The sequence below is a fragment of the Amblyomma maculatum genome, chromosome 4 (genome assembly GCF_055883805.1).
Source record: "Amblyomma maculatum isolate TAMU_Amacu chromosome 4, ASM5588380v1, whole genome shotgun sequence".
In the NCBI taxonomy this organism is placed as follows: Eukaryota; Metazoa; Arthropoda; class Arachnida; order Ixodida; family Ixodidae; genus Amblyomma; species Amblyomma maculatum.
Window position 1 is genome coordinate 175,718,503 of NC_139347.1, and position 8,092 is coordinate 175,726,594.

General features: G+C 42.0%; 1 pseudogene; it reads right to left on the minus strand.

Moving 5' to 3' along the window:
• Nucleotides 1-3,455: 3,455 nt before the first annotated feature.
• LOC146193524 (uncharacterized) lies at nt 3,456-7,477 on the minus strand (annotated as a pseudogene).
• Between the last annotated feature and the right edge of the window lie 615 nt (nt 7,478-8,092).

The following is an 8,092-nucleotide window of genomic DNA, read 5'->3' on the forward strand; positions in this document are numbered from 1 at the left end:
ATTCGGCAGAAAAAGATCTTTTTACTCTCTATGCAGATAGCGCTGCTGTCTTCTCAAATAGCAGATTAAGTACAGGGATGGATAGAATTTTTTTTTTTGAGGCTATGATGGGCACCATAGCGAAGGGCCAGAGATAATTTCAACAGTTTTTAACTTGCACTGACAACACACAGTACACCGGCTGCTGCGGCCAGGGTCAGCAGCCGAGCAACGCACTTCTGAGAGGGCAATTTATTTATTCAAAGATGGCCGGCGGTAAAGACCTAAAGACCCTCGTTTACTGTAAACTATTGCAAGGGAAAGTAGAAACTCAAGGGGAATTATGGAGTGAATGGAGAGATGATGTTAGTACAATGAAGATCCTTGCAGTGATGCAAAGTACTGAGGAGATTTCGCACAAACTTGGGGACACTCTTCTTAAGCAAGTATATGCTGCGGATGTCTTCCATGCACACCATTTGCCACATAACTCACGAGCAATCATGGAACCTATGGGGTTGCTAGACATGCTAAATATAATTCAGTGAAACACACATAAATGAAACATGTCGTATGGGCTTTACATCTTGTACTTCAATATGTTGAGATCTAAATTACCAGCCCAAAGCATTTTCATGAGGAATGAAGTGTCAGAAAAATGTATTATTAAAATGCGGTATTTTCATGTGTTTGCACCCACTGGAGCAATGCAGGCACTGATGGAGAAATAATCCTAATGCTTTAATAAATCAAAGTTCTTTCAAAATTATAGTGGTTACGAAATGAATATTGCACAAGAGTGTTTGTTTTTTGTGTATCATTAGTGAAGTGGACATTTTTGCCACAACAGTTTTGGCTGATAGACACACTTGCTCTTTTTTCATCGCAATTTAGTCATTATTTGTCATTTAAGTATTTCACAAGCGCTGAGCGTGCTTGTAGTTGTGCTATACATTCCTGCAAAAACAGTCATCATGCGATCGTCATCCCCATGGTTCAACCAAACATTAAAAAGACTGCTGAATAAAAAGAAAAGGCTCTTCCATTATGCAAAACGCACCAACAGTTCCTGCGTATGGCAACAGTACTATAATGCGGAAACAAATTTTACTTTTACATGCCGCTAACGCTACAAAAACATTTTACTCAACCACTTTACCGTCAATGCTTCACAATAACCCTAGACAGTTTTGGAAAGCGATAAGTTCTAAGCCACTCAACTCATTATCACTGTGTGACGACCTAGGTTTACCCATATCACAAAATCTTGTGAACGAATCATTCAATCATGTCTTTTCTGCCCACTTTACTAATGCACCCGATGATTTCATGCCTCATTATCCACATTTTAATTGCTCTATGGCAGACATACAATTCGAGCCTAACGGGATAAAATTGCTAATTGAATCTCTAAAACTGTCATCATCTGCCGGAGTCGATAACATCAACGCTAAAGTACTTCACAATACTAAAGATACTGTCGCCATCATTCTTTCCCACATTTTCCAGCAATCACTCGAACACAATGGCATACCTCATGACTGGAAAGTGGGAAAAATTATTCCAGTGCATAAAAAAGGCTCACTATCGTCTCCTGAAAATTACTGCCCTATTTCTTTAGCCAGTGTTCTCTCCAAGCTAGTAGAGCATGTAATTCACTCACACGTAATGAAATTCCTGCAGTCTGTTAACTTCTTCCATCCAAGTCAGCACCGATTTTTAAAAAACCTAGCCTGCTCTAACCAAATATTATTCACTAACGACATCAGCTCTAGCTTGGACACTAGCACACCAGTGAATGCGCTGTTTTTAGATTTTGAATTTGCCCAGTTACAGAGTTACAGAGTTACCCACCGAAGACTACTCCATAAGCTTTCACTACTAAACGTAAACCCACTAGAGCTTGAATGGCTGCAGACTTTTTGATTAATCGCCAACAGTTTGTATGGGCCAATAACCGCGCATCTTCCTTGTCCCCAGTCACTTCTCGCGTACCACAAGGTACTGTTTTAGGACCCTTAATATTTTTAATATACATTAAAGATCTTTCTAATAGCCTGTCTTTTACCATTCATTTGTTCGCTGACGACCTGCGTCATTTACAGAAAAATAACAAACAGCATGGACTTATTTAAACTTCAGTGTGATTTGAAACTTGTTGAAACATGGTGCACTAATCGGTTAAACGTAAACATAAAGCTAAACGTAAACATAACCACTCTAGTCTCATTTGATCGTCGTGCATCATATCACACCGAAAAGTATACTTTATGTGGTGACAAAATACCTGGGAATTTCATTTACTCAAAATCTTACCTGGACATCTCATATAAATAACATCACTAACGAAGCTAACCGTGTTCTAGGATATGTTAGGCGAACACTACGACTTGCTCCCACTCACGCAAAACTGTCTGCTTATTTAACCTTAGTCCGCCCCAAACTAGAATATGCTTGCTCGATCTGGGACCCACACCAATCTAACTTTACCAAAACACTCGTATCCGTCCAAAACAGAGCGGTAAGATTTGCCTTTTCAGACTATTCATATCACACAAGTATTTCATCACTAAAACACAAAGCTAACCTTGCAAACATAGAATCCCGCGTAAAACCACCAGGCTGTGTCTTCTCCATAAATGCCGTTATCATCCCTGCGCATCGCCAATCCGTCCAGATCAACCCTCAACAAACCGTCCAACCCCCTCTTGCATCTACGTCATCTCAAGTCATTTTTTGTTTTAACAGCAAAAGATTGGAACTGTTTGCCTGCAGAAGCTGTGACTCATCTCGACAACGCGGACTTCAAATCATTCATTGAAAATATACCTTGATGTAAGCCCACCCCTCCCTAATGCCTCTCATGGGCCTTTGAGGTACTAATATATAAATAAATAATAAATAAAAAACTCGTGCTGTGATGTGTGCTGCACACTGCATTTTAATAGCTCTTCCATTGCAGAATTTGACAGCTTTATACAGGTGAATGTATCAATAAATGCAGGCACCAACAATGTGAAAGACACCATTACAAAAATTGAGTCACTCACCAAAAACTCATTGGTGCATTAATTTACCCATTCATCATCCGAAAATTGAAGGGGAAATGAGGGGCTCATTGTGATACAATGAAAGGTGCCAATAATCCGGGAGTCCAAGGTAAACATATGAATATTTTTTTTATTGTTTTGTAGTTGATATTGGACCATAATTAGTCGTGTAATGAGTTTATGGCCAGCCTATTGTTTTTGGTTCCACTTTGCATTTAATTATCCTTCTCCCTAAACTCACTGCACAACTTACTCTCGCCAATATCAGCTACAAAAACAATAAAAAAAAAAGATATCCTCTATGTTTACCTTGGGCTCTCAGACTGCTGGCTACTTTCATCATCCGAGCCACACATTGTTGTAAAGAATTTTCTGTTAATATGAAATCACAACCCTTGCACCGACACAGCATGGAGCCATATAGCTCTACTCCTTATTAATTGGCGCCTGCATATTCTGAAGAGCAGCACAAGCTGAAATGACAGTTCATATGCGGCACCAGGCTTAGAGATACTGTTACTGAGGGTATGATAAATCTTCAACCTTTGTATGACTCTGTGTACATGAAGGCGTACCTACGCAATCTCATATGTTTTTTTTCCCATACATTCTTCTCACAGTTGAGCTCCTCCTGAAATAAAGGGAGGCATGAGCAGCACAGCACCTCTGCCTCCCACGGTTGTACGAAGGCTTGGAAATCCTTCGTCACTCGGAACTAAATCGCCTGGTTTGAGAAGCTGCAAAAAGCAAGAGTCTTGAGCGATGAATGAATCAGTATGCCGCCCTCCATACACCTTCCATATAAAACTATAAAACTTATCATGCCGTTGGGAATTATTCCTATTAAGACCTTTAAAGTGTATCCCCCCTTATAATGAGAATACAGCATGTGCGGACAATCAGGATTCGAGAGCATTTTTGTTCGGATCTCTGTGCAGTCTATTATTAGCCTGCAATTTGGATACTTCTCTTTAAATGGTACAGGAAGAGAACGTTTGATTATCTCTCGTGATATCATAAACAGCCAATTCTTCAGAGAAACACTTAAAACACTGAATGTTTTCCTAAACACAGTTGATGCTGTTGGGGCTGTGATGCCAAACATTGCTCCCAAGGCACTGTATGTTATCCAAAGTCGGAGCTTGGTGAGGAACAAGCAAAGCTTGTCTTCCCTTGATACGGCATTGTATATGTGCTTTGGTAGAGGCATCAAGTTCAAAAGAAGGCAAAAGACTTGCAGTGTTAAAGCGCACAAATCTTGCAGTGCCTCTTCTTTTTCCTTTAGGTACTCAAAGCCACAAAATCCGCAGCTCCTTTTCGAGTTTCCATCTGTGCTTGCGACCTTCAGAAGAAAGACAAACAAGAAAGCATTAAGATGAAATGCATCAAGATGAAGGGCAATCAGAAGATGCAATAATAAATAAAAAATAATATTTCCACTATACTGCAACTAAAAGCATTCATTCCAAAATAAAATCGATGTTGCCATGACATCATGTAAAACTTAGTAAATTAAGCAGAAAAAGGAAATTAAAAATTAACATTTCATAATACTGCTGCAATGTATTTTTTGTCTGTTACAAGCAAGACAGTGTCACAGTGTAAAGGCAAGAGCCTCCTCCACTTTCTGAGAGAAAACACTGCACATAATTTTCGTTAGTGCAAGATTGCAAAAAATACTCAAAAGTCCAACTCTTTCCTGCTCATTTCTTTGTGTTCGACATGAGTTAAGGCCTGGGGGCCACTTAATTGTTGCTGAAAGAAGCATGCTTAGCTTGCCTGAAGTTGCACATTCTTCTGTCTGGCTTGTCTCAAAAAAGGGGCGGGGTAAAAATGGGACACTAGTCGAATTTGTACCACTGCATGAGTCAGTTGAAAGAACATTAATGAAAAGAAATAGTGATTACAGAGGCAGATGCACCGTTTACATTCCCCTGTAATGGAAGGATGGCCTTACAGCAACACTCTTTGTAGTGTGTTGACCATCGTTTCTTGAGCCACATGCATGCACCAAAGGATCTCAAGCATTGGTGCTGTGGGATAAAGGGCTAGTGCTTGTTTCCAGACAGGCGTCAGAAAAATCCACTTCTGTTTGGTCAAGCAGTAGCTTTTCTGAGGGAGACGTTTCTGACACCTGTGTCGTCACTACATCATTTGTTGCAGGTGACGGATGTTCAGCTGCTGCATCGAAATGCCTGGACGAAGTTGCCTGGTTGAAACGCCTTTTCCACCTGCATTGCACAGTCCTAGCATGATCAATGTCAGTCATGGAATCATATAATAGTGGGCATGGCTTAAATAAATGCAATATGGACATTTACTCATTTTGTACACCAATAAGGGAACTCGGTATGCTGAAAGATAACCATGCTTGTAGTTTACAATTTAAGCTTTAGCTTTGCTTTCATACCTTTGCGCCCTTTTTTGGTCAGGTACCTTCTTTCTGTACGCTGGTGGGAAAATGGTTGGGATGTAGGTGGGATGTTCGCTGATATCATTCCTGCAGTTTCCAACAAAATGAGTGCTGCAGATTCGTGTATATGCCTTGGGCTCCCACGTATAGTGCTGTCAAGACAGTGCAAGAAAAAATATAATGGCTTTTAGTTTTCAGGTATGTAATTAGTGTCTGCTAATCTATTAGCTGTAGTTTGTTAGGTGCAACAACATTTATTATGCTCAATGTGAAAAAAGCTTTAGTTATTTAAGAATAACTTGAAGATGTATTTGTTGAATTTCTGATTTGTATACTTATTATATGTCTAATATATATGTTATTACTTTGCTTTGTATAAATAACAATTAGCTAATTATGTTGTTATTTTCTTTTATTCTAACGATCGATCGGGGGTCCCTGTGCTGTGTTCTGATTATGGGACCTTCGTCTGTATTTTTATGTACTTTATAAGTATGTTCATACAAACGTGCACAAATCGAAAGGTAGCAATAAAGAAAAACCAAACATTTGTCTGTGCAATTCTAAACAAAAAAACGAAGTGAATGAAGAAAAAAATGAAAAAGCTTACATTAAATGTCAATCAGTCTCGACACGAATACACAGCGTTCTCAAGAAGTAAATGCATGCAGCTGAGCCTTTGACAACATATATGCTGTAGTAATAACGCAAAATTTACTAAACGCCGTTTTGAACTAACAGCGCTGCGCGAACTGGTGGAGGAAAAACATCGAAAGCGCCGGGCGTCCCTCGCCCGCATCCCCACCTGTTCCTTAACGATGAACGCCACCTCACTAAACAACTTGCTATCCTGCATATTTAACCGCCTGGAAGCATGTTTACTGGAGAATAGAAGAAAACTGCGAGTAGCGACGGCTTATAAAATACGTGTTAAGAAAACGCGATGTTCTATCCACGCAACCTTAACTCCACTTTCACAACACTGTTACAGGAAGAAGGTAATGTGAGCAACAGTTACCCCAGCCGTGGCTTGCAATCATGCCCTTCGTTAGTAAGTTGAGTGGGTGTAGACATAGAAAGCAAAAAGCTGCAAAAGCCAGAGCATTAGGCGAGATAAAACCGGCAGTACTTACTTGAACCACCTTACTGCGGTAACCCACGCTTGCCGCCTTTCTCGTACCACTTTCCCGGGAATCTGGTGGATCACGTCCTTTAGTGTTCCGTGTACTGAATTGTGACAGCCTAAGACACAAAAACACCTCGTACCACCACTTCGCTTTGGCGGGACCACTTCAGTCATCGCGAATATTGCTCCCGCGCAACTGTGCAACCGCACGGGCACGCAAAACTAGCAGACCGTCTGCTCCGGCGGTGTCCCGACTTTCCACGGCTCGCCGCTGGGGTATTGGCGTCGCGCCACTAAACTTGAGCTTGGACTCCCTATAGCTGAGTCACCTCCACTGCCTCGTGGGGACAGAACAGATTATAGAGAAGAAAGAAAAAGAAGAGTGAAAGAAAAACGCGCGTCGCAACAGCCGTCATCCTTCACCGAAGCGGTGGCGTGTGCACTGACGGCCTACAACAGATACAACTCCAGTTACAGGCTAGCCCCTGCTGCAAGCGGCAGTGGCCTACGAGTCCCAGCCCCGTCGGACCAGAAGCAGCTATACGCGCCCCGGTGAGTTGCAAAATTATTCGTCGGGAGGCATTTTATGGTAGTGCATCGATAGCGGAGCACTGCGCGTGCCAATCCAGCTTTGCGCATGCGCACGTACACATTATGCTCGCAGGGCGAGGACGACGAAGGGTGCGGAGCACAAGGGGTGCTGAAGTGCCAGGAAACTCAGGTATGAAGTGAGAAAGCGTCGCAGAGTACAAGGGATTCAAGTGTGGAGTTGACAGCCAACGTACTGTGGTATAGCGCGGCCTAGATACCCTTGGATCGGCTACATTAAGCTCACTATCACAATTGTCCGCATTTCCAGCTCATCTCTAATTGATGGTATCGCTGATGCTTGCCTACCCGCGCCGTCATCTGGTCATCTTCACTGCTACTGCAACTTGGATTCCTTATGCCGCGTTCTTCGAAGCAACGCCAGGGGCGCCTTGCAGTTCATCTATCTGTGTTCGCGCTGTCTGCAACAAATTCCTGCTTTTCTTCGGACGCACATGATCTGATGAACACCTTTCTTTAACCTAATAGGAACTGAAAATACGACTAGTTGGTGAAGATTCATAATTGGAAGCTCAAAAAAGACAGGACAAAAGTAAATGAAGAGGCAGTTTTGGGGCAAAATGCTTGGGAAAGGGGTCATAGTTTACTAATTGTTGCGCCAATGGCACAGGGCTTCGTTCCGCCATTGGACAAGAATAAGTCCGCCTCGCGCTGGAAAAGCCCCTTATGTGGTCGTTTTGTGCGCAAAGCCAACACAATGAAGATTGAAAAATAACACACAATGCCTCGAGTGGCACCATGGAGGCCGGTGGCGTGCAATGAGAGTGTTCAAGCCTGTTGCGTCTCCTCGTTCGCTTTGGTCCTCTGTTTTACCGCTGCCAAGTACGAATTCTTTAACCTATAGTCTTGTGCGTGTTTCGAGTTGTTTTTTAAAGTGAAAGCTTTACTATTACTTCGGTAGTATCAATGGCGCGC